Source organism: Oryctolagus cuniculus, chromosome 2 (genome assembly GCF_051225735.1).
Source record: "Oryctolagus cuniculus isolate XC-2025 breed Fujian yellow rabbit chromosome 2, ASM5122573v1, whole genome shotgun sequence".
Classification (NCBI taxonomy): Eukaryota; Metazoa; Chordata; class Mammalia; order Lagomorpha; family Leporidae; genus Oryctolagus; species Oryctolagus cuniculus.
Genome location: NC_142868.1, coordinates 114474672 through 114500169, shown reverse-complemented (window position 1 = coordinate 114500169; position 25498 = coordinate 114474672). Strand labels below are relative to the sequence as shown.

The following is a 25498-nucleotide window of genomic DNA, read 5'->3' as shown; positions in this document are numbered from 1 at the left end:
TGGTGCAGTGGTCACGGTGCACTTGGTCACATACGGTAGTGTCTGGTTAGAGCTCTAGCTCTCTGCTTCCTTTCCAGCTTCCTGCCGACGTGAACTGTGGGAAGCAGCAGCTGATGGCTCAGGTGCTTGGGTCCCTGTCACCCACAGGGGAGATCCAGATAGAGCTCCAGGTTGCTGGCTTCAGCATGGCCCAGCCCCACCTGTGGTGGGCATTTGGAGAGTGAACTGGGGGATGGAAGATCTCTCTCTCTCTCTCTCTCCCACTCTGTTGCCCTTTCAACTATATAAAATAAGTGAGCGAATAAAACAATAAATTAGTATTAACTGTAGCCACCTACTATGCTGCAGAACTTGTTCCTCTCACATGAAAGCATTTTTAGGTTTTGTCCACACACTGACAGCAAAGCCTGGGGTGTGAGCCTGGAGCACCACCCTGAGCCACACTGAACACAGAGGGCAGAATTACAACCTGAGGCCACTCCCGCTCGCCTCCCCCCCCCCCAAGGCAGCGAGCCTGGAGGAACTCCATCGACCCCATCCCCCTCTTGCCCCTTGCCTGGAGGAGGCGGAGCAATAAGAGAATAAAAGGCCCTGGGAGGCTGAGGGCGTTCTTGTCCTGCTTCCTGTGGGCCACGCCTGGGAGAGATGCTCAGCAGAGCAGAAACGGTGGCCAGCGCGGCTCACTCAGCACCAGCTGGACAGGTTCTCGGGTGCCCAGCAGGGACCCGGCCCGGCAGAAACTTCAGAACCATGGGACATGCCTCGGGGCCAATGCAGGGCCACAGGCTGCCAGCTCTGACTCACTCCAGGGACACCCAGCTGGACACTATGCAGCAGACACATGAGAAGGAAGCTCAGTGTGCGTGTGCGTGTGCGTGTGTGTGTGTGTTGTGAGCCAGGGATCACTGTAGGACAGCGAGAAGACCAGAGGATCAATAAGACGCCACCCATGCATGCCTGGAGGCAACTGCAGCCTTCTCCTGGTGCCCACAGACCACCCACGAGAGAAGGAGCCTCTGGGGGTGCCCTGGAGGGGCTGAGAGCCATTCTCGGGGCCAAGCTGCTTTAAGTAGGCAGTGACTGAAAAACGGTAATGTAAGGCTGGCTCAAGAGGAGCCACCCATGAGCCTGGACCGGAGCTACACCAAAAAGGGAACCGAAGCAGCTTGAGGTGGCAAAATTAGGGTCACTTACACAGCCCTCGCACCCCTCCACAATCAACCCTGGTCAGAAAACATCTCTAGCCTGTCTGAAACACTTCTGCAGGCTCCACTTGCAACATGAGCAGTACGTATAGACGTGGGCACCACGTGGCACAGAGGAAAAGCCTGGGGCTACAACCACCACGCCAACCCAGGCCCACTGGGCCATGGTGGACAATTTGCCCTCCAGCCACCTTCACACACATTCTCTCTCTCATTTAAGCCTGAGAACACCTGTCTTTGCCCATGCAAGCTGCTATAACAAAATGCCCCAGACTAGGTGGTTGCTAAGCAATACAAACTTGTTTCCACGGCTCCGGAGGTTACGAAGATCACCCACGCTGGTGGTGCCTTTGTCCTGCATAGTGAGAGGGGCAACCCACCTCCCTTGGGCCTCTTTTATAGGGCACTAATTCCATTCTCCAAGCCCCGACCTCCAAATCCGGTCACCTGGAGCGTTTCCACACATGAACTATGAGAGGACACAAACACTGAGACCATAGCACCACGGCAAACTGAGGCTTAGCAAGATCTGGAAACTCCCCCAGAACGACCAAGCTGAGTAGCAATACAAGTGGGGAGCCGCCTCGAGCATGCCCCATGAGCCTGCCCCGTGCAGCAGCCCACGGCGGTGTGCAAGCCGGGCAACATCCCCTGGCTGGCACACTTCATTTCAAAGACAAGGACACGGATGCTTGCAGAGGTTGAGAGACTCAACTCGCAGAGCAAATCCAGACTTAGAGAAAGGCAAGTGAGGCACTTTGCCCAGGGCACATGGTTTAAGGGGATTTCAAAAACTCACTAAGGGACAGGTTTTCATGCAGCATTTTAAAACGTTAAAATTAACACAAAATTCCATGAGTGGTGCAAAATGCCACGATCTGAAATGAAGACAGAATTGCTATTCCTGATGCTCCCTCCGGCTTCAGGCTCCAAGGTGGCTCAGCACAGCACCTGGGCAGGGCCTGGAAACCAGCCCAGCTCAGCTCTGTCCACCAGGACACAGGGACCCCAATGGCACCCCAGGGTGCTGTCTTTGGCTCTGTCTCCAGTGGCTCCTAAGGTGACCACAACGCTTCATCACCCCGCACCTGCCCAGCCGAACGCCAGGAAGAACACCCAGGGCCAGACTTGACCCCATACGTGGTCCTGTGTTTCTGTAACCCCAAGGAGGTGTGCAGGCTCTAAGAAGGGATCTGCTTGTCTTCCCGCTCGGATTTTTTTCTGGCTCAAAATTTAGCGTTCAAAAACAAAAATTTTTTTTTTTTCTTTAGTGTTCAGCAGTGCCAGGGTGCCAGCTGCCGGCCTGTGCTCAGGTGCGAGACCCATCCATACCGTGGGATTCCTTTTTCACTTGCATTCCCAAAGCCAAAAGCTCACTCATTTGAGTAACTCCTTTAGGCTCTGATCACGCGTTACTGTTAGAGCCCAGCCTGTTAGAAAGCGGAGATTCCACAAATATTTGTTGAATAGGAATTTGACCATTTCTTAGATCCAAGTCAGGATCTCCGATGGTGGGTTGTCATCCAAGCCTAAAAAAACCTGTTCAACAAACCATTCCCTGACGCATAAGCGAAGCACTTAGCGAATCAGTCCACTATCTCCCCCTGCAATGGCTCTTAGGGACAAACGCTCACCATCGAAGCCCAGCAAGACCGCCGGCCCCGATCGGTTTCATCAGCGCGTAAAAGGCTGGGCTTCGCCTCGCAACGCTAAGTTAAGTCCAGCAAAGTGAGCAAAGGGAAACTTTGGGCGCTTGCACGCGCGCGTCTGCCTCCCGTCCGCCCCACGGCCCCGGACTGCCCGAGGCGACGGCCGCGAGGGTGGCGCCGCTTCGAGGACCAAGGGCTCCTGGCCTCGTGGGCTCTGCCCTCGCCGCCCCGGTCTTTCACCCACTCACGCCTTGGGGCCACGCGATTTCCAGCCATCCGGGGGTACCTGGCACAGGAGCGGGATCCGGACTCGCAGGGAAGGGCGCCGTCCGCGGGGTGCGGCGGGCCGGGGGCTGCTCAGGCCTTGGTGCGAGTCTGACCCACCCCTGCCCGCAGCCCCAGCGCTCGGCGACGCGACGCAGCAGGTGGCCGCTTGGCCTCCACCCAGCGCGGGTCCGGGACGCCGGCGTGGACACGACCCTCCCGCGGCCGGCTCGGCTCCGCTCAGCTCTGCGCTCGGCGCGCGCGCTCGCAGCTCTTCCAAGCCCGGCGCGCCGGCTCCGCTCGGCTCCGCTCGGCTCCGCTCAGCTCGGCGGGGGCGGACGCCGCTCCGCTCGCCGGACGCCGCGCGCACCTCCCCCGCGGCGCGCTGCCGCCGCCGGGCCGACTCGGGCCGCGGCCGCGTGAGGGACGGCGTTCGCGGCCTGGGCGGCCCCGCGGGGGACACGGCCGCGGCGGCGCGGGCCGCCCACTCGGCGGCGCTGTCGGGGCTCGGGGCCTGGCCGCCGTTACCTGAGCCGGGAGAACCCCCGCCCCGCCACGGGCGGGCGGTGAGGGGACCCGCGCTCGGGGGACACCTGTGCACGCACCTTCGGGGACGGAGGCTGGGACGCCGGCTCCAGCTTCCACCTTCCGGGTCACCAGTGGGGCCTGAGGCGCTCGGGATCCGCCTCGCAGAGCTGGCGGCTCGCGGGCCCCGGGGCCGGCGCGTGGGAGGGGAAGGTGCATTTGAATAAAAAAGTTTTTTTATATATATACTTTTTTTTTTATAACCGTGTGGGTCCTCAACGTCTCCGGGCTAATTAGGGAAGCTGCCGCCCCGTCGTGAGGTGAATCATTGTTGTGACACGGGCAAGTGTGGGAAGAAAGGCTGCCGATGGCTCCCCAGCCTCGCCCGCTCCGCTTTGTAGCTTCCCTTCTTCAACACGGGGCCGGGCCGCGGCGGGAGACCGTCTTAGCACACGTGGGTGTCGCGGGCAAACCAGTACAGGTCTTGCCCTGCAGCTGTGGTCTGCAGATCCCACAGCCCCGCCGCCCCCGCTGCAAGGGAGCCCTGGGGACCACGGCCGCGGCGGGAAACCCCCCCGCGCAAGCCCCGGCGCCCCGCTGCAAGGGTGCGGACCTCCGACGGGGATACCTCGGGGCCCCTGGAAGGAGCCGCCGGGCCAGCAAGCGCCGCGACGTGGGGGCTCGCACCCCACGCCCCGTGGCGCGGTGGGTCTGACGGCTGGCACGAGCCGGAAAGCCCGGCGTCCCCGCAGCCCTCCGCGGCGGAGTCGGAGGAGAGGTTGCACGCAGAGCCCACTTTGCGACATAGAAAAGGAAGTTTCCTTTGTAGAGCTGTGATACCCTTTGGTGTAAACTGTTCAGCCCCCACCGCCTCCACACCCGTAGCCCCCTTTTCCTGTATGAACGGAACAAAAATAAATTGTGGGTCTCGGCAGCCCCCAAATTAACGACCCGCATTCACAATGGACAAGTGACTCATGACAAGCAGAGACAATGAATTTGTCAGGGGTGTGTGTGTGTGTGCTTTGCTTCAAAATTTTCAAACCAAACTGAACAACTGCAGGCAAATTTATATCCCACCTTGAGCCTCTGTCCCCTGCTATTCAAAATCACATGTATTTTTGTTGTTGTTGTAACTGCTGAATATTTATTGATTCCATGGATTGCCTTTCTACCTAAAGAACCTTGTTTCCAGAATGTCTTAAGCCCCTGGCTTTATTTGTGTGTACTGTGGGTGGCTTTGAAGTTCCTGCAGGTTTTCAGAGGACAAAAACCAAGGTTCTTGATGATTAGCTAAGGCTGGGAACATGGTGTCAACACCCAAAATAGAAAGTGGCAGGGAACTTTGTGCACAGGTTAGGAAAATGGAAAGTTATCTGGAGCCTGCAGAGCAAACACCTTCGCACTTTTCAAATGTGGGAAAGGGGGTGGGTGTTTGGGGCCAGCGGGTAAGATGCCAGCTAGGATGCCCGACTCTCGTATTGGGGTGTCTGGCTTGCATGCCCGGCTGTAGCTCCTTATTCCAGCTTTCTGCTAAGGCAGACCTGGGAGGCGGTAGTGGTGATCCTAGTAGTTGGGTCCCTGCCACCCAACTGGGAGACCTGGATTGGCTACCTGGTTCCCGGCCCTGGCCATGAACCAGCAGATGAGAGCTGTCTGTCTCTGAGTCTCTCTGGAAAGGAAAAAAAATGCCCCCCCACCCCACCCCCGGGACGCTCACCTTCCAAGAATTCTGGTTCCCAGGGTTCTACCAAGTGGCAATCAAGGAAGCTTATTCTCTCCTAAAGCCTCTTGGAGCAATCCTCTAAGCTGCATTGAGAAAAGGCTAAGCTGTTCAAGCAAGGTTCTGCTGCGAGGTCAAAGGCATCTGACGCAGACCACCGCAAAGCTGGGAGCGTAGGGCTGGCTGCTTCCCTGGGATTCCAGGAAGCCTCCCTCAGCTAGCCCTCAATAAAACCTACATCCATGGAAGGGGGACCTCAGTGACAAGCCAAACAGAAGAAGGCTATGCTACATCTGAATATACTACATCTCACCTGGGATCACATTTTTATCAATACCAGGCATGTGTTCTAAGCCACTTAATGGTCACTCATGTAAACCCTGAGAGAAGAGTTGCCATTACCACAGTGTACAGGTGAGACCTTGATGTTGTCTCCATGCTGTGGGCGAAGAGACTGCACAGAAAGAACAAGGACCATGCCTAAGGTCGTGTAGGTAACAAGAGGCAGAGCCAGGGTTTGAACCCACAATCTCCACTCTTAATCCTGAGCAGGGCTGCCTTTCTGAAAATTGAAGTCCTCTGAAAAAAATGAGGCTGGCTTTCAGCTTAGGGGGAAAAAAAAAAAAAAAAAAGAAGAAAAAGAATTAGCGCTTCCAGCACTCAGGGTGATGTACCCTCTGGGACACCAGAAAGCAGGGCTACTTACTCTTTCAATATTTACAACCCATTAAAATATTTATGTTTCCTTCGTCACTCAATTATTCCCAGCACCACCACCATCATCATCACAAGACCTAACTAGACATCCGTCTCTCTCCTCCTGACGCCTCATTAACTCCCACCAGAGGCTCCGCATGAATGAAGGCACCAGGCTCCCTAACCCGGCTGGCAGTGAGAACAGGCTTCCTCAGAATGCTGTTCGTCCCAGAACTCAGCCGGGGTCCTCATAGCACTCAACCTGCTTGTCTTCACTTGGGTTCAGAAAATCCAAACCCTACAGGCCCAGGCATCCTTACCGAGGTAAAGGATTGGAGCTACAGGCCTGCCAGGAACCAACCAGGAAGAAAAGATACCCTCCTCCCATGACGACAGGCCTTTGCCCACATGTTGGCTTCAGCTGCCTCATTGCCATGGTCACCTGGCTCCTACCTGTGAGGGACCCTCCAGGTGCCGACCACCCAGCAGTACCCAGATCTCAGTGCTATAGGATCCCTCCCTCCCTGGATCCTACACCAGCAATATGGATTGGATCCCCTCATCTCCCTCTTTGAAAACCCTTCCCTGGGGACCATGCAGGAGGACACAAGCCAGATCCTTTGAGAGATTCCTCTGTTCCCTGCCCCTTTCTCGGCCCCCTCTCACTATGCTCTCTGCTCACCGCACTCCTACCCCACTAGCCTGCTTCCTGTTCCGGGAACACCTAGAGCCCTGTCTGGCCTTGGGGGGTCTTTGCCTCCTCCCCTGGAGTGCTTTCCCACCACCCTTCATCTGAAACTGCCTTGCCCCTAGCTAGTGCCTTCTCATCTCTCAGGTCTTAGCTCACGTGTCACTTCCTTTGATCTTTTGTCCTGACCTGTATTTCCCCATAGCACTTTTACTTTTCCTTAGGACACATACTATCTTTGGGATTTCTCCTGGATTCTTCCACCAGGGCACAGCCTCCAGCAGACTGCATCGGTTTCCTGCATTACTGTGGTATATCCAGCCTCCAGCACGGTGCTGGTGCATGGCAGCTGCTTGATAAATATCTATGAATCAATAAGTTTCTACCATGACCTGTCACGATGCTGAGCTGTTCTGCCTCCAATGTGTGAAACAGCAGTGTCTGTTTTAAGAGTTTATTTATTTAGTTACTTGAAAGGCAGAGAGAGAGAGAGAGAGAGCACTTCCATCTACTGATTCACTCTCCAAATAGCTGCAACCCAGAGAGCTGGGCTAAACCAAAGCCAGCAGCCAGGAATTGCATCTTAGAGCTTCCGACATGAATGGCAGGGGCCCAAGCACTTGGGTCATCTTCCACTGCCTTGCCAGATGCATTAGCAGAAAGAAGAAGAGCAGCAGGGACACGAACCAGTGCTCTCATATGGGATACCAGTAGCATAAGCAGAGCTTAATCTGCTACCTAAATGCTGGCCCCACAAGTTCCATTTGCTCTTGTAGGGATCTCCTCTTGTCTCAGAAGTCATCCTTCCTCAGCCTTGCTCTTCCTAGCACTGACCCTCATGGTCATCACCGCAGGGCTCTCTTACCGGTACCCCTGGTGCCCTCCATTCTTGGTCTCCTGCCATAATCCTGCTGGAAACTCCACCCAACATGGGCCTCCTCTGTTCCTACCACCAGGTCTTTCCATGCTGCCAAGGAAGCTCATAGAGGCCCGCAGATGGAAACCACAAAGTGTAGTCTGCAACCTTCCTCAGGTCTTATTAGCTTTAATCATGCTCAGGTAAACAATGGGGTGGCACATGCCATAAGAAAGACGCAAGACCGCTCAGAATCTCATCACAGGCAATCGATGCCATTGGATTGTTTTTCCTTCCAGGTGATTGATCTGGTAAGCCCGTTCAAATGTCTTCTCTCGAGTTGAGATTGAGCCAAATCACAATTTTGAATCCTGGTTCCCCCTTTTGCCCCACAACTACTTTATAACACAAATACCTTCCCATGTGATAGTAAAGTTTTCACAGGTAAACATTTTTGATACATAGCTACTATTCTGTTCTTTGGATTTAAAAAAAAATTCTTCACAGCCTTGTCTCCCATTTGAGGATATTATACAAAATTCTTTGACAATGTCTATCACATAATTTGTCTGCCTTCATGAGTTTCTTTAGGGGAGATTTGATGAGTGGGGTGGGTGTGGAGGAACCTCCGGCTCCAAGACACAGAGTACGAAGCATTGAAGCTTCCAAAGACTGAATGACACAGCTGGACACACTCTCATCCGTCCCTAGGTAGCTCTTCCTCCGGTTCCCCACAGCAAAACCAACCCTCCCTGCTACCGTGCTCCTGTGCTCCGGTGGCCACTGTATCCTCTTCCGAACACATGGATTTGCTTCATTCTGCAGAGAAAACCAACATTCCCAACCATGGACTCTCAAAACCCCTCACCCACTCCAGTCCTGCAACAGGATTCCTGACGCTTCATGTGAGATGGTATTTCCTCACCTCTGACATTTCAGACAAGGCTGACTTGCACCCACTTCCTCCAAGGTTACAACCCACGATGCGAGTCTTTCTAATACTCAGATAGAATTAGGATCAATTACCAGTCATTGAGGAACTGCTGTACATAAGATATTATGGCAGTTGCTTCCAGAGATTCCCGTTTGAACTTTTGGGAGGGAACTCCCTGAAATTCAGGAATTGGTGGAATGTTTCCTCACTCACACTGAGGCTGTCACACCCCACCTATGACTTCAAGCTCTCAACTTCCATGTAGGATTTCTAAGTATTTTCTGCATGTTAGGCTTAATTGTTCCAGATTTGAAAGGGGGTACATCATAATCTCATTTTTTCACCTGAGTTTTATCCTCATCATTTGATGTCGATGCTTTGTTCGGAGACTAAGAAATTCTATTATCACTTAGGCATTCCGCACCTATTTCTTTTATGTTTCCTACTTGCTTGCCTGTTATGTACACGGCATCATCTGTCACCATGAAATCCAAGCAGGTACCTTTTTGCCCCCACAAATAAGTTGCAGTATGCATGTTGGCTCTACCTAGTGATGAACTATTTTCAAGGTAACGGTAACAGCCCTGAGGCCTCGCGTCTATATCACATCTTTATTTCAGAGGTCCTGAATGTTTTCTCATAAACCTCTATGACATTTCTGTAAGGCAGATGGCAGATTAAAAACTAAGTAGGTTTTATGTCAGAACAAGTTCAAAGCATTCTATATTTTTTAACCTAAACAGTATATTTTTATGTTTACTGGTGTTTAGGAAATTCTATGGCCAGTTTGCTGATATTTAGCAAAGAGTTGCAGGCTTCCTTGATGTAGGCAAGAGGCAGCTAGCAAGGAGGAGTTGAGGTCACCAGCTCCGCTCCGCAGTCCCTCCTGCCCTACAGCCCCACCAGCACCACCCAAACCTTCCCGTGCAGTGGGAAACCACAGCTTCCAAGGAATTGCCGCTCATAGCTGGCACTGGCCCAAAGTAACCAACTGGATGCCAACCACTTCTCCATGATGACTTTTAGCTAATTATAATGCCATTACAATAAAATTACCATGGCTGACACTCCTGCTCCCATAATGCACCTGACATCATGACACTTCCGGGATCTCCATAAGAGAGCAAGGAAAGCTTTGCTACCCAAACTCCACCCTGCATGCCTGCAAATCATGTGAAGGGATGGCCTTGAACCTTACTGGGTGTAGCTCCTGGGTGTGTACTTTCATTTTGCCTGCAAATACATCTTCCCTTGCTTTACCTATATCTCATTCTTGAATTCCTTCTTGCATTGGAGACAAGAACCTGGACCCAAACAGCTGATGACATCTTGACCTAGCCACCCCAAAACATAGTGAGGTAAGAATACTCAGTAGTTCTGGCCTAATGTTGGCTGGGAGGCTGTAGTTTTGTTAGAAATTTATCAGGGATGATAAGTTTCATAAAATCTTACCATTTCAGGGTTGGGTAAATCTTGGCAGCATTTGTTGTGGTCTGTTTGAATGGAAGGGTTGGTTTGGTTTTTGTTTTCTGAGGTATACCTGACCTAAAGAACACACAGCTGAAATGCTTAGTGTCAATTTTTACATATGATCATTCCCAGACAACTATTGTCCACATCAACATCGAGGACATTTCTCACAACACAGGATGCTTTCCTGTGGCCTTCTGCAGTCACTGACAGTCCCAGGCTAACCACTCTTCCAATCTCTATCACCACAGATTAAATTTGCTTGGTGTTCAGTAAATAGATAGACATACACGGACTGATACAGTATGTTTTCTTTTGTATCTGACTTCTGTTCTTCAATATTATGCTTGTGAGATTCATCCATGTTGTGTGTAGCAGTTCATTCCCTCACAATGCTGTATAGTATTCCCTCATATGGATGTACCACAATTTACCCCTGCTAGTTTTCTTTAGTGTTTGCATTGGTTCCAGGTTTGGGTAATTATGATAAATCTGCTATGACTGTTCCCCATGAATTTTTTCTGGTAGGCCTAAGCCCTCAGTTTTGCTAGTATTCCCAAGAGCAGAATTCTGGGACACGGTGCATAGGTGTGTGTAGCTTTAGTACTGACATCTTCCTGGAGTGGTTGAACTAATTTAAATTGCCACCATTCATGTAGAAGTTTTACTTTTAAATGTACTGCTGTTTTTTAGTGCTTCCAGTAGGTGTTGTAGCGGTATCTGACTATGGTTTTACTTTTCATTTATCTCATAACTACTGAGCATCTTTTCGTTAGCTACTGTGATATCCTCTTTTACTGGATATTTTACATTAAAAATTTTAATTATTTATGGATTTGAAAGGAAGAGCAACAGAGAGAAAGGGAGAGACAGAGGGATATCTTCCATCCACCGGTTTATTCCCCAAATGGCCACAACAGCTACATCTGGACCAGGCTAAAGCCAGGAGTCAGGAACTCCATGTGGGTCTCTTATGTGGCTACAAGAACCCAAGCACTTGGGTCATCTTCTGCTGCCTTCCCAGGAACACTAGCAGGGAGCTGAATCGGAAGCAGAGCAGCTGGAACTCAAATCAGCACTCTGGTAGGGGAGGCTGGCTTTGCCAGCAATGGTTTAACCTGCTGTACCACAACAGGTGCTGGACTTTTTCTTATATATTGATAGGAGCTCTTATATCTTCTAGGTCTGATTCCTTTGCCAGAAATATGTTTTTGCATATATGTATTTAGGTCTGTGTGTGCATGCATACATATACACATACATACATATGGAGAGGAGGAAAGGAGAGAGAGAGAGAGAATGCACAAACTTCTCCCTGTCTGTGACTCGCCTTTTCAGCCCCAGCCTCCTCCATCCCTACAGCCAGGCCTTTTCATGCCGCCAGGAAAACTCACAAAACCATGCAGAGTAAAACCACGAAAATGTAGTCTTCAACCTCACTTGAGCCTTACTACTTTTAACCCTGCTCTGAAAAGGCAAATAGGATGGTACATAAAATAAGAGAGAACATGCATGATTCCAACCCCAATGGAATCTCCACTGCCACTTTGGTTTTTCCCAGTTTTCCTTTTTTATAAAAGAGGCATTTGAGGCCGGTGCCGCGGCTCACTAGGCTAATCCTCTGCCTCGCGGCGCTGGCACACCAGGTTCTAGTCCCGGTCAGGGCACCGGATTCTGTCCTGGTTGCCCCTCTTCCAGGCCAGCTCTCTGCTGTGGCCAGGGAGTGCAGTGGAGGATGGCCCAAGTGCTTGGGCCCTGCACCCCATGGGAGACCAGGAGAAGTACCTGGCTCCTGCCATCGGATCAGCGCAGTGCACTGGCCGCAGCGGCCATTGGAGGGTGAACCAACGGCAAAGGAAGACCTTTCTCTCTGTCTCTCTCTCTCTCACTGTCCACTCTGCCTGTCAAAAAATAAATAAATAAATAAATAAAGAGGCATTTGAGCTTGCCTACAAGTTCAAGTGTCTTCTACATAGTTGAAATTAAGCCAAATGTATAATTTTGTATCCTGACTTTTCATCCACTTTTTAATACAAGTACCATCCCATGTGATACTTGTATTAATGACTTCATAGGCATAAATTTTTAATAATGGGCAAATATTCCATTATGTGAGCATATCATGATTTGTATTTTCACCCTTCTGTGCTGTTTCCAATTTGAAGGTAATGCATAATTTTTTTTTAAGATGTACTTAGTTTATTTGAAAGGCAGAGTTACGCTGGTTCACTCCCTGGGATGCAGGGGCCCAAGGACTTGGGCCATCTTCCACTGCTTTCCCAGGCCATAGCAGAGAACTGGATCGGAAGCGGAGCAGCCAGGACTAGAACCGGCACCTATATGGGATACCGGCACTGCAAGCGGTGGCTTTACCTGTTATGCCACAGCGCCGGCCCTACAATACATGTTCTTTTGCAAATATCTGTGTACGCAATCTGTCTGCATTTATTTGCCAGTATTTATTTCCTTAGGAAAGCCCAGGGAGGAATTCCTGAGTTTAAGGCTCTGAGACACAGAGTATGAAGGTTTCTAAGGTTCTAGATCCCAAATGCCACAACTCCACGCACTTCCGCTTGTCACCGGCAGCTCCTTTTCCCATTCCTCCCAGCAGAACCGGCCCTCACCGCTGTCTCGCGTGTACTCCCGGTGGCCACGACGTTCTCTGAACACGTGGCTTCACTTCCTGCTGCAGAGAAAGTTAAGGTTACCAGCGCAGAAATAAGCCCGCCAATCAGCTGCCGGCAACTGGGGGCAGGGAGTTTCTGGAACGATCTCGGTGATGCCCCAATGGTCACAAGGTGTTTCCAGTGGGGGAGGGAGAGTGGCAGGACCAGCCAGCCGAGGGTGAGAGAAGGGTCTGCCCCGTACCGCCGACTGGGGGTGGAGGAGGGCGCACAGCCAAGGAAGGGGCAGCCCCTACAACGCAGAGACGCAAGGAAGTGACTCCTCCCCGGCAGTCCTGCAGGCTCCTCTGTTTCCACCCTGTGGGCCCCAGACCAGGATTTTGACGGACAAAATCATGAGATGATGGATTTGTGTCACCTGGTGACAAAGCTTGTGGTGGTTTGTTGGTGGTAGTGTGTCACCACAGCGATAGGAAACATTTGCAGATTTCTAAAAGGTGAGCCTGATCCTATTGCTGGAAAACCCACTTCCCAGCGCTATGCACGGGCACAGTCTAAGCAGAGGCCCAGCAGACACAGGGTGGCCAACGCCTGGATGAAAAAACTTCCTGTCTTCCATGGAGGTCGTCAGGGTGGGTATTTGGCTTAACAACGAAGACGCTGATTGGGATGCCTGCGTTCCGTATCAGAGGGCCTGGCGACACGTCCCTGCTCCACTCTCGATCCAGCTTGGTCCTCGTGTGCATCCTGGGAGGCAGCAGTGATGGTCAGGTACTTGGATCCATGCCAATCCACCTGAGCGACCCTATTGAATTCTGGGCTCCTGGTTTCGGCCTGGCCCAACCCTGGCTATTCCAGGCATTTGGAAAGCAAATCAGTGGATGAATCACTGAATCAGGGATTCGGTCTGTCTCTGTCTCTCAAATAAAATAAATTCACACACACACCAATAAATGGAGGTTATAATTCAAACTGCTCTAAAGGGGTTCAGACTCTCACCTAAGGCTCATAGAGATATCGCCCTTTATTAATAAAAAGAAAACACTGACAGTCTGAGACTTTGGGGCCTTGTTCAGTCATTTAAATATCTTCCCACAGTTTATAAAACCTTCAATAACGTCAATCAATTACATCCTTTGCTAAAACAAAAACATTTTCGGTCTCAACATGCCCATATTTTATAAGATTTTTTAAGTTAATTTTTCCCTGATTTTTAAAAAAATGTGTTCTGGGATAGGCAATATGGTGCAGCAGGTTAAGCCGCCACTTCGGATGCCTGCATCCCATATGGGAGTGCCTAGGATCCAGTCCCACCTCTGCTTCTCTCTCTCTCTCTCTTTTTTTTTTTTTTTATTTGACAGAGTTAGTGAGAGAGAGAGAGAGAAAGGTCTTCCTTCTGCTGGTTCACTCCTCAAATGGCCGCTATGGCCGGTGATATGCCGATCCAAAGCCAGGAGCCAGGTGCTTCTTCCTGGTCTCCCATGCGGGTGCAGGAGCCCAAACATTTGGGCCATCCTCCACTGCCTTCCCTAGCCACAACAGAGAGCTGGACTGGAAGGGGAGCAACCGAGACTAGAACCTGGCGCCCATATGGGATGCGGGCGCCGCAGGCAGAGGATTAACCACGGCGCCAGCCTGCCACCTCTGCTTCAGATCCACCTTCTTGCTGCTGCACCTGGGTAGCAACAGTGATGATTCAAGTACTTGGGTTCACATCACTCAGGTAGGAGACCCATATGGAGTTTCTGGCTCTTGGCTTCAGAATGGCCCAGACTGGGCTATAATAGCCATTTGGGGAGCAAACTAACAGATACAAGATCTCTCTCTCTGTCACTTTGCCTTTCAATTAAACAAAGAAACAAAAACGTTAGAAAAGTTAGGTGACCTAAAAATCAGAGTTCTGTTGGTCTTTAACAGTAATAATATCATTTGCCAGAACGTTCTGCACTTTCATGCATAACCCTTCATTTCCTCTGATGCTACTTGTGACTTGCTCGTCCAAGGATGTAGTCAGTACCATGGACTGTGGATGAATCTGAAAGATTATTTTGGAACAGTGCCCTAAGGGGCCTACTTTGAGTTTATATGGCATAATATTTTAAATAAGAGGAATGAGGACTTTAATTATGCTATAAAGAAAAAGTCTAAACCACTGCTTTTCTTTCGGGCAGGGAGAGAGAAGCAGCCTGTTATCTGATTTATGTGCTGGCCCACATAGCTCCTTTTGCAAATGTGGCTTTAAACCAGCTAATCTTGTAAAAGTCTTTACACTGACTAATTTAGAAGCAAGGAGAACAAATGTGGGAGTAGAAATGTAAGGCAGTGAACAAGAGTGATCATCTCTGCCAATGAGCGCTCCGCTGAGATCCGGGGTACCCAGTGCCGTTCATTTTCATTTAGATGGGGCCCTCCTCAGCAGGATGTGCTACGTGACTGGAATGCAGACTTGGAAGCTGCCCAGGATCTAAGAGATCTTGTTCTTCAGTCTCATGTTCAGGGCGGGAGAGCGACTGGCCCAGGGTTACGGGTCCATGGCCGAGCTGCACCTTACAGCTGCACCCAGGGGAGGGGGCGCTAGTCCCCCACACGCAGCCGCCCACCTCAGTCTGACTGGACAGCTCCCTGAGCCTTGGCAGCCCCAGCGACATTTTGCCAGACAACTTATCTTCTTGGGAGGACACACTAGTGACAGTCTTATTCATTGGCAGGGGAAGCAGATTGTAAATTTAAAAGAGAAATGTAGGGATTCTTTTTTTTTTATCACAAAGATTTTGTAATGGTCAATATTTGGGCAGCTCCTTATTTGTGGCTGAGTTATGAACAGGTACAGAAAGCAGTTGTTTTGTGTACCCAAAGCGCACACACTCTCACTGGAGCAGCTCCTCGTCGCTGGCAGTGAAATGCTAGGACATGAAGGTGAAAGAAGGCAGAAAATGTTTCTATAGCAAATGGTAGCACTAAAAATAGGGTTTGGAGTGAAAGTAGGATGTGGAATAATTTCTTCATTGTTTCCATGGAAAAATAGGAGCAATGTCATAGGCGCTGTCTGCCTGTGCCTATGAGGCCTTAGGCAGACTCGGAGACTTGCTGAAAAGAAATGGGATGGCATCGCTGACAGACCTCAAGACAACTGGTGATCATTTCGCCACTGTTATCGCCTCCCATTCTAAATGCCTAGGAGTCTTGGCCTACTTCCCGTATGCGTGGAAGTGTTCAACACCTGTGTATCTGTCCCTGGTTGCTTATGGTCCGATTAGTGTTGATTCTACGCTCAATTGCACGGGGGGTGGTGACTATGATGGGGGTGAAGTTTGTCTTGAATGCACTTGCAGCTCAAAGATGGTATTGCAGATGTGCTAGGCCCTCTTTTTGGAAGCAAGACCCCATTTTTTGCCCGCGCCCTAGTCTTCATTCAAATATGCCCATCCACTAGTCAGCCACCATGTTTGTAAACCAATCCTTTTCTAAAGGGTAAATGGCATATTCCCGCTTGATGTTCTCCAGACTCTATCTTCGATAGATATGTAAAACCTTGTAAAATCCTTTTAAAAAAGGCCCTTGATAATGCATGCCTGTTGGGAAAAAGCCTAGGACAGGGCACTGGAGGAGGAGCTGTCGGGTGGGCTGTTAGCGTTTCCCTGACACTGCTTATTGAAGCAAGCCCAGCTGCCTTTGCATGAGCCAGCTGCAAGCAGACATGTGCTCCTGGGTAACACCCACAGGCACCTATGAGATAAATATTATCTCCATTCCAGGAATTAGGAACCTCAGAGCATACTTGCCAAAGGTCAAGGGGCTGAGCGGCGAAGCCAGGACTGAGACCCGCCTGGGAAGCCTCACCCGCAGCCACTCAGAAGTTGCCTCTCCTCTGATCCTTGAGTTAAGTAAGATAGTTTGATAGTTCTGAACTCAAAGGTATGGTAGAAATGGGAATATATTTCTTTTTAGCCTGTGGGGCATAACAGCAAAACCAGTGAGCAACGTGCGCTACAAACGGCAGAGCCAACTCCCACATTTTTTCTAGGATGGCCTGAAGCTTCGGGATGCCACACACTTGTCTCCTGTAGCTTATATTCCCCATGTGACCTGAGAACAGATTTAGCCAACTAGTGTATTCCTGCTTGCTGGTACGCAAATGCGCTGTCTGGATGAGGCCCGTGATCAATGTCATTAGGGAGCCCTTGTGAGCCTGTGGGGAAGAGGGCTCTGCAGTCCTTTTAGCTAAGCCTTGGTGCACCCATAGCACAACTCAGCGTTCGACATGCTGAAGACAGTTAAAGCTGCAGAATTTATACCAACTCAGGTGACTGTGTAGCTGTTTTAAAAATAGAAGAGGGTGGGCATTTGGCGCAGTGGTTATGTCGCCATTAGGGATGCCAGCATCACATGTTGGAGTGCCTGGGCTCCAGCCTGCCTCTGCTTTAGATTCCAGCTTCCTGCCAATGCACACCTGGGTGGCAGCAGGTGATGGGTCCCTGCTACCCACATGGGAGACCGGGCTTGAGTTTCAGCTCCTGGCTTTAATCTGGCCCAGCCCTGACTATTGTAGGCATTTGAAGAATGAACAAATGGATATATCGAAATCGTATCTCTGTAGGCCTGCCTTTCAAGTCAATTAAGTAAAACAGAAGAGATTTTTAATACTGTCTTCCGAACTTCTGCCTCTGGGTACAATGGTATAAGAAGGGCTGAACAATTAGAACACTGGAGAAAACGATATGCAATGACTAGGGACCTTGGGCTACCGGCAGCGAGCCCTGAGGAAAACAAGAAACAGCTGAAGCTGGATCCCAAGCTCACCTTGGCTTCCTGCCTGAGGGTGATTTCTAGACTGCGTGGGCAGGCAGAAGGAATCCAGAGTCTGGAGTCTCGCTGAGTTAAGGAAATGGAGATGGGAATTCAGGGAGGCTGAAGGGCTGGAATGTGCAGGGCAGAGTTCTGGAAAGGAGAGAGTCCTGGGGGAAAGAACTCCAGGAATCTAGGCTCTGCTGAGTGTGAGGCTGCCGCGCCCAGGAAGACCGTCCACAAGGCCGAACAACGGATGACCAAGGACGTGGACGCTGAACCACCCCAGGTCTCATCCTGATAGGGGCCACTCAAGCTCTGGGCCAAGGGAGAGTTTTGTGGGGGTCACACAGCTCGCTCAGGGAAGATCCACGAAGGGTCACACCTTCACAGCGGGCCTAAGCTTTTCCTGGATTACGCATCCTCTACACCCACCGTAGCCACGGTTGAATTTGTCCCCCTCCCCTACAAGGTTTGTTTGCGGAAGCCCTAACCCCCAATTCCTCCAAGTTGACCTTATTTGAAGAGGGATTACTGCAGATACAATTAGTTAGGATTAGGTCATACTGGAGTAGAGTAGGCCCCTAATCCCATGTGACTGGTGTCTTTGTAAAAAGGGGATATTTGAACAGTCCCACCCAGAGGGAGAATGCATTGTGAGCGTGAAGGCAGAGGTCTGGGTGATGGATCTAGGAGGCGGGGGATGCTGAAGATTGCCAGCAAACCCACACATCCCCCTCACGGCCCTCAGAAGCTGCCAGACCTACCAACACCTTGACCTTGGACCTGCAGCCTCCAGAACCGTGAGACGGCACGTTTCTGTGGTTTGAAAACACTTGCTTGTGGTCGTACTTCGTTATGACATCCTTAGAAAATGAATACACAAGACTCAGAAGGAGGCGGGGCGGGTGTGGTCAGTGGGGGAGGCAGGGGGTGGGACACTCTGCAAGCCTCCACAGGCTGTGCCTGGCCAGACCAGTTGTACCTGCACTGCCTCAACTAGACTCTGAATGTAAATACCCACTTGAGAATTTGAGCAAAATAGAAACTTTAGGAGAGCAGGTCTCTCTGAACGAGACCCCTGTGAAAGAGCGGCAGAGGAGAGGCTGAACTTTTTTGTAAGTCTCAAAGGGGACTTGCAGACAAACTTCCCATGCTTTCTCCTTCGGGAATGGTGCTTTAACCACATCTTTACCCAGCAGTTAAACTAAGTGACCTGGGAATCTATGTGAGCAACAGGAAACCAAGGCAAATCTAGTGTCTTCTCTCTCCAGTGGGCTCACCTGTTAAGATGGACTGCAAACAACTGGGTGTACTCCCACACAGCCTATCTGCCACCTGCGGGCCAGACAGTAGTTTAAAGCACTTAAAAACAAATTAGGCTTTTCTTCCTTGGCCTATTCACGAAAAGGTCTTTGATGATTAGTCCAGTTTTAAAGACTTCAAAAGTTATAAACCCAAGCAAGACTATGGCTTTAGCTTGTAGTTGAATTGCTGTGTGATCTATTCCTATTTTTGCAGACAGTTGCACTGTATGGAACAGCTGTGTGAAAAGAACTTATTATCTTCCATCCCATCCCATCCCAAAGTTTTAATTTTTAATGTCTAATGAGTTGTTCTGAATTTCTGGCTGGTTCTCTCCTCACACGATCACTCTTATCTTTCCTAATCTGTGCATATATGAGTCTTCAAAAAGCGCATGGAAAATATGCATTGTGGAAAACAATGAATGGATTTCTTTCTTCCCTTTCTTCCTCCTTCTTCTTCTTCATTTTTTTTTTTTTTTTTTTTTTTGGCAGGCAGAGTTAGACAGTGAGAGACAGAGACAGAGAGGAAGGTCTTCCTTCCATTGGTTCACCCCCAAAATGGCCGCTACAGCTGAAGCTGCACCGATCCCAAGCCAGGAGCCAGGTGCTTCCTCCTGGTCTCCCATGCAGGTGCAGGGCCCAAGGACCTGGGCCATCCTCCACTGCCTTCCCGGGCCACAGCAGAGAGCTGGCATGGAAAAGGGGCAACCAGGACAGAATCCGGCGCCCCGACCAGGACTAGAACCTGGGGTGCCAGCGCCACAGGCGGAGGATTAGCCTAGTGAGCCACGGCACCAGCCCATGCATGGATTTCTAAAACTTTTTGCACCAAAATAAACTTACCTGGCATCTCCATTTTCCATGAACTTTTCGAACTTCCAATGTCCTTACCTACACATAATATCTTTACAAAAGGAAAGTCATTGGAAAGAAAAATCTCAGAGGCGAAACGGTTTTATGCTTCATACTCTGACTCACTTTAAAAACAGCCTGCTGAGCCCTCCCTTCTCAAAGTGATACCCAGTGAAGAGATCCTTTACCAGCTCCATGCCCCCTGAAGAATAAAACCACCACCGACCCGGTTAGCAGTGGCGTGACAAGGCATGATGGGCATCCTGAGAAACAAGTGTTCAAGTCTCTCCCCCGAACAAAAGCAGGGAGCGATGCCAGCCGCCTAGGACGAGTGTAAGAAACAAAATCAAGGAGCATGAGAAGGAGTGGCCAGAACTGTTGGGGGCACAGTCAGAGCAGCGGCATTCATGTGAGTGACAAGTGCCCTGGTCCTGGAGCTGCCTCAGCTCTGAGCGGCTTGCCCACCTAGGTGGAAGTTTCAAAAGCTTCCTGAACTTTCATTCCCTTGTCAGTTAAATGAGAAGATACTAAATGTAAAAGGTCCATGCATACGAAAAGATAAACTCATGTTCTTTTGAAAGCCTGCTTTTGCTTTTCAAAACAAAGAGCAACCCTGTTAAAAGGAAGACAAACAAAATCAAGACCCTCCATGACCCAACATGTGCACACTGCAGCATCCAATAGAAGGTGAATTACTCCAAGGAAACGGTCACCTGCGCCCAGAAGAAAAATCCTGGGCAACAGAAACAGAGGCAGACTTTACAGAGGTTACAGGACCGACAGACAAGCAAGGAAAGCGACTGCTGTAACTGAGCTCGCTCGAGCATTTAAAGAAAAACATGAACATAGCAAAGTTTGGCTTTCTATCTTTCCCACCTGCTCATTTGTTAAATGTGGGGATGTGTGTATATTGGAACTTCTAGAAGTGGAAAAACTATTTATAAAATTAAAAATTCACTGGATGGTCTTAACAGCAGAACAAAGACTGTAGAAGAAAAATAATGAGTGAAGTCGAAGACAAAACAACAGAATTTATCCAAAATAAAGCATAAATAAATTAGAGGTGAAAATGGGCTAGAGCTTCAGGGGCCTACAGGCCCGTAGCAAATGTTCTAACATGGTGGTATTAAAGTCCCAGACTGAGAGTAAAGGGAAAAGTGAACAAGAAAAGAAAAGAGAAATAGCTGGAGGAATAATAGATGCAAAATTTGCAGCTTTGATGCGAATTATAACCCAAAAGGCATTTCTTACAAAATGTCAACAAAATTGAAAAAACTCTAGTTTACAGTAACTAAGTAAAATCAAATAATCAAATTCAGGAATGAAAAAAGGGGCATCATTATCAACCCACAGAAATAAAAAGAGTATAAGACCATGAAAACTGTATGGCAACAAATCAAATGCCCACATTAAATGGAAAGTTCCTAGAGAGACACTTCCCAGGCTCAAGCTGTAAGGTTAGTATTTCTTTTATATCTAAACAAAGAAAGGCATCACAAGAAAACCACCAACCAATATTTCTTATGAGTAAGAATATAAAAATTCCCAATAAAATACTAGCAAAATTAACTGAGAAACATATAAAAAGGGTTATGTATTACATTATGATATTATTATGCATTATTACCAAGTGGAATTTATCCAGAAATGCAAGCCAAATTCAATCAATGCAATAAAGCATATTAACAGAATAAAAGGCAAATACCACATGAACATCTCATTAGATGCAGAAATTCTAAAAAGCATTTAACAAAAACTCAACATTTTCCCATGACAAGAACACTTAATGGGGCCAGCACTGTGGCATAGCAGATAAGGCTGCCACCTGCAGTGCTGGCATCCCATATGGGCATCAGTTCAAGTCCCAACTGCTCCACTTCCAATCCAGCTCTCTGCTATGGCCTGGGAAAGCAGTGGAAGATGGCCCAAGTCCTTGGGCCCCTGCACCTTCGTGGAGACCTGGAAGAAGCTCCTGGCTTCGGATCGGTGCAGCTCTGGCTATCACGGCCAACTGGGGAGTGAACCAGCAGATGGAAGATCTCTCTCCCTCTCTCTGCCTCTCCTTCTCTCTCTGTGTAACTCTGACTTTCAAACAAATAAATAAATCTTTTTTTTTTGAAAAAAAAAAAAGCACTTAATAAAGTAGAAATAAAGAGGAAATTGCTTCAACTTGATAAAGGGCATCTAAGATAAACCTATAGCCAGACTGATCCCTAAGATCAGGAACTGAATAGAATAAAAGTGGCAATGCATGACAGTGGGAAAAAGTTTTTTCAGTAACTGGTGCTGAGTTAATACAAAGTGTATGTAAAATTTTAAAAATTATCAAATGGCCCCATACCATTCATAAAAATCAATTTTCAATGGACTGCAGCCTTAAAATTGACAAGCAAAACAATAAAGTCCATAGAAGATAATATGGAAAATGATTATGACCTTAAGATTGGGAAATATTTCTTATAACAGAAAAAAATACATATCCGGGGCTGGCATTGTGGCATAGCAGGTAGAGCTGCCGCCTGCAATGCCAGCATCCCATATGGGCACCAGTTCATGTCCTGGCTGCTCTATTTCCAATCCAGCTCCCTGCTAATGGCCCGCAAAAAGCATCGGAAGATGGCCCAAGTGCTTGGACCCCTGTACCCATTCAGGAGATCCAGATGAAGCTCCAGGCTCCTGGATTCCACCTGCCTCAGCCCTGGCCATTGTGGCCATCTGGGGAGTGAGCCAACAGATGGAGGATCTCTCCCTGTCTCTCTGTCTCTCCCTCTCTCTCTGTAACTCTTTCAAAATAAATACATATTAAAAATACAGATCAATACAGTTATTAATCAATGTATATTAAAATTATTAACATGTTTATTACAAGACATTAAATGAGTAATGAAAAGCAAGCCACAATGGAAGGTTATTGGCAACACATATTATTGACAGTGGGCTTATATCCAGGATCTGGGAACTACAACTTAAAAAGATAGAAAACTTGGCCGGCGCTGCGGCTCACTAGGCTAATCCTCTGCCTTGCGGCGCCGGCACACCAGGTTCTAGTCCCGGTCGGGGCACCGGATTCTGTCCCGGTTGCCCCTCTTCCAGGCCAGCTCTCTGCTATGGCCCGGGAGTGCAGTGGAGGATGGCCCAAGTGCTTGGGCCCTGCACCCCATGGGAGGCCAGGATAAGTACCTGGCTCCTGCTTTCGGATCAGTGCAGTGCGCCGGCTGCAGCGCGCCAGCCGTGGCGGCCATTAGAGGGTGAACCATCGGCAAAAGGAAGACCTTTCTCTCTGTATCTCTGTCTCTCACTGTCCACTCTGCCTGTCCAAAAAAAAAAAAAAAATTTTTTTTTTTCTAAAATTTATTTGAAAGGCAGAGAGACAGAGCTCTCTCATCTGTTCACGCCCCAAGTGCCTGAAACAGCCAGGACTGGGACAGTTTGAAAGTAGAAGCCAGGAACTCCATCAACTGCCACATGGGTGGCAGGGACCGAAGTCCCTGAGCTGTCCCCTGCTGCTTCCTAGGGTGCACGTTAACAGGAAGCTGGAATTAGAAGTAGAGCAAACACTCATATGGGACATGGGTATCCCAAGTGGCATCTCTTGTTTTATTTTGTTTATTTGAAAGGCAAAGTTAGAGGGTGGGGTGGGGGTGGGGGGAGAATCTTCAATCCACTGGTTCACTCCCCAAATGGCCGCAATGGCAAGGGCTGGGCCAGGCCAAAGCCAGGAGCCAGGAGCTTCATCTGGGTCTCCTACGTGGGTGGCAGGAGTCCAAGCACTTGGGCCATCTTCTGCTGCTTTTCCCAGGCTGTTATCAGGGAGCTGGATTGGAAGTGGAGCAGCCAGGACTCAAACAGGCACCCATGTGGAATGCCGGCCTTGTAAGCAGCGGTTTAACCCACTACACCACAACACCAGTGCTCCCAAGCTGCATTTTAACTGTTATGTTAAATGCCAGCCTCAATATTTTTATGAGATTTACCCACGTTGATGAATCTAGCTATAATTTCAGCTTGCTAATTTTCACTGTTGCATTTGTTCCATTATACAAACATAACACTATTTATTCACTCTACTGGTAATGGGCATTTGAGTTGTTTCCTGGTGACTCATAAGGACAATGTTGCTATGAACTTTCACACGGACGTTTCTTAGTGTGCATGTGCATGTATTTTTGTTGGGTGTTCACCTAGAGGCAGAATTACTCTTGTGCTCATCTTAACAGATAATCCAAATTGTTTCCCTGAGTAATTGTACTAATTTACACACCCACCAGCTGTCTAAGGGAGTTACTGTAGCTCCACAAGCTTGGTATTGTCAATGGTTTTCACTCCTGCCATTCTGGTGTGTGTGAAATAGTGTTTCACTGCAGTTATCGTGGGCATTTCCCTAATAACTAAGAAAATCCAGCACTTTTTTAGATGCCTATGCTCCAACTGGTACATGTATTTGTGAAGTTTCTATTCAAGTCTTTTACCCAGTTTTGGATTGGGTTTTCTACCTTTTTTTTTTTTTTTTTTTTTTTTTGACAGACAGAGTGGACAGTGAGAAGAGCCTGGAAGAGGGGCAACCGGGACAGAATCCGGTGCCCCGACCGGGACTAGAACCCGGTGTGCCGGCGCCACAAGGTGGAGGATTAGCCTAGTGAGCCGCGGCGCCGGCCAAATTTTAGAAAATTTTTAAAAATTAAAAACACATTTCACTCATTTGTTCATTCAACAAATATTTACTAAACAGCTACTATCTGAAAATTTCTGATGCTTTAGGTTGCATTAGTGAAAAATGCTGTTAGAATCTTTAAACAGAAATAGGAAGAATTGTAGGAGAGTAAAGGTTGGTTTAAGCCTATGCTTAAATACAGATGAAGCCTGTTTCCTGTGAACATCACGTCTGAAACAAGGCAACCAGGAGACGTGTTCCTGAGTGTCTCCATCACTCCCTGGACCTGCTTGCTCCAGGCTGTTATCCTGGGGCAAAGGAAGCACAGATGGAGTTAATTAGCTGCCCTTGAGCCAGGCTTGCTTCCAGTTGGACCAGTTTTGATGGAAGCCTCGTTAGAGAAACTGACCCTTTAATGCAGTCCCTAAGATTACACAGCCTTAGGAAAACTGACAGAACGAAAGGGAACTCTGTCACACAGAGGAGTCTAAAGTCTTCCTGTTGAGAATATTGCAAAAGGCCATCTCTATTACACAGATGCTATAGCCTAAGAGATGACGCAGATGCGTGGATGATTGCCATAATCTCTCTGTTCTGTTGAGATAAAACTGGTTTGAGTCAAACAAAACATACAAGTAGGTAGCAAACAGAAGATAATTTCTTTCCCTTAACTCCTGAAAACATAATAGCATATTTGTCTTGCTCGAATGGATACCAGTTCAATGTTACCATATATATATACAACATTACCTCCAAAAGCAAAATGAATTTAAAGTAATTTTTCACTTCCTGAGGGATAAAATTGGGGTCTTCATATATTTATTTTGTCGTTTTGTTTTTGTTGAAGCTTTACAAGGTTTGGTCTTCATTTTACTAAATAGGTAGGTGTAAGGGGCAAAATTTTCTGTAAGTAGAGCAACAAGAAATTTAAAACACGAAGGGGAATGGGTTTCTCTCCAGTACTAAATCAGAGACACTTAAAAGGGAAAGGTGTCAGGAAAGATAATGAGTGGGCCGGCATCGCGGCTCATAAGGCCAATCCTCCGCCTGCGGCACCGGCACCCCGGGGTTCTAGTCCTGATTGGGGCGCCCCTTCTGTCCCGGTTGCTCCTCTCCCAGTCCAGCTCTCTGCTGTGGCCCGGGAGTGCAGTGTAGGATGGCCCAAGTGCTTGGGCCCTGCACCTGCGTAGGGGACCAGGAGGAAGCACCTGGCTCCTAGCTTCGGATTGGCGCAGTGCACCGGCCGTAGCGGCCATTTAGGGGGTGAAC

At 48.9% G+C, this 25498-nt stretch overlaps 1 protein-coding gene across 6 annotated transcripts in view; it reads right to left on the bottom strand.

Moving 5' to 3' along the window:
- CRACDL (CRACD like) overlaps nucleotides 1-3833 on the bottom strand; it is a 134568-nt gene extending 130735 nt beyond the window's left edge. For 2 of the 6 annotated variants that reach the window (XM_070068743.2, XM_017339740.4), the window contains exon 1: nucleotides 3724-3833. The gene's annotated coding sequence lies outside the window, so the exon portion shown is untranslated. Of the gene's footprint in view, nucleotides 1-3102; nucleotides 3608-3723 lie in introns of those variants that run through there. The other 4 variants (XM_070068741.2, XM_070068738.2, XM_070068739.2 and 1 more) reach the window with 4 other exon arrangements.
- Between the last annotated feature and the right edge of the window lie 21665 nt (nucleotides 3834-25498).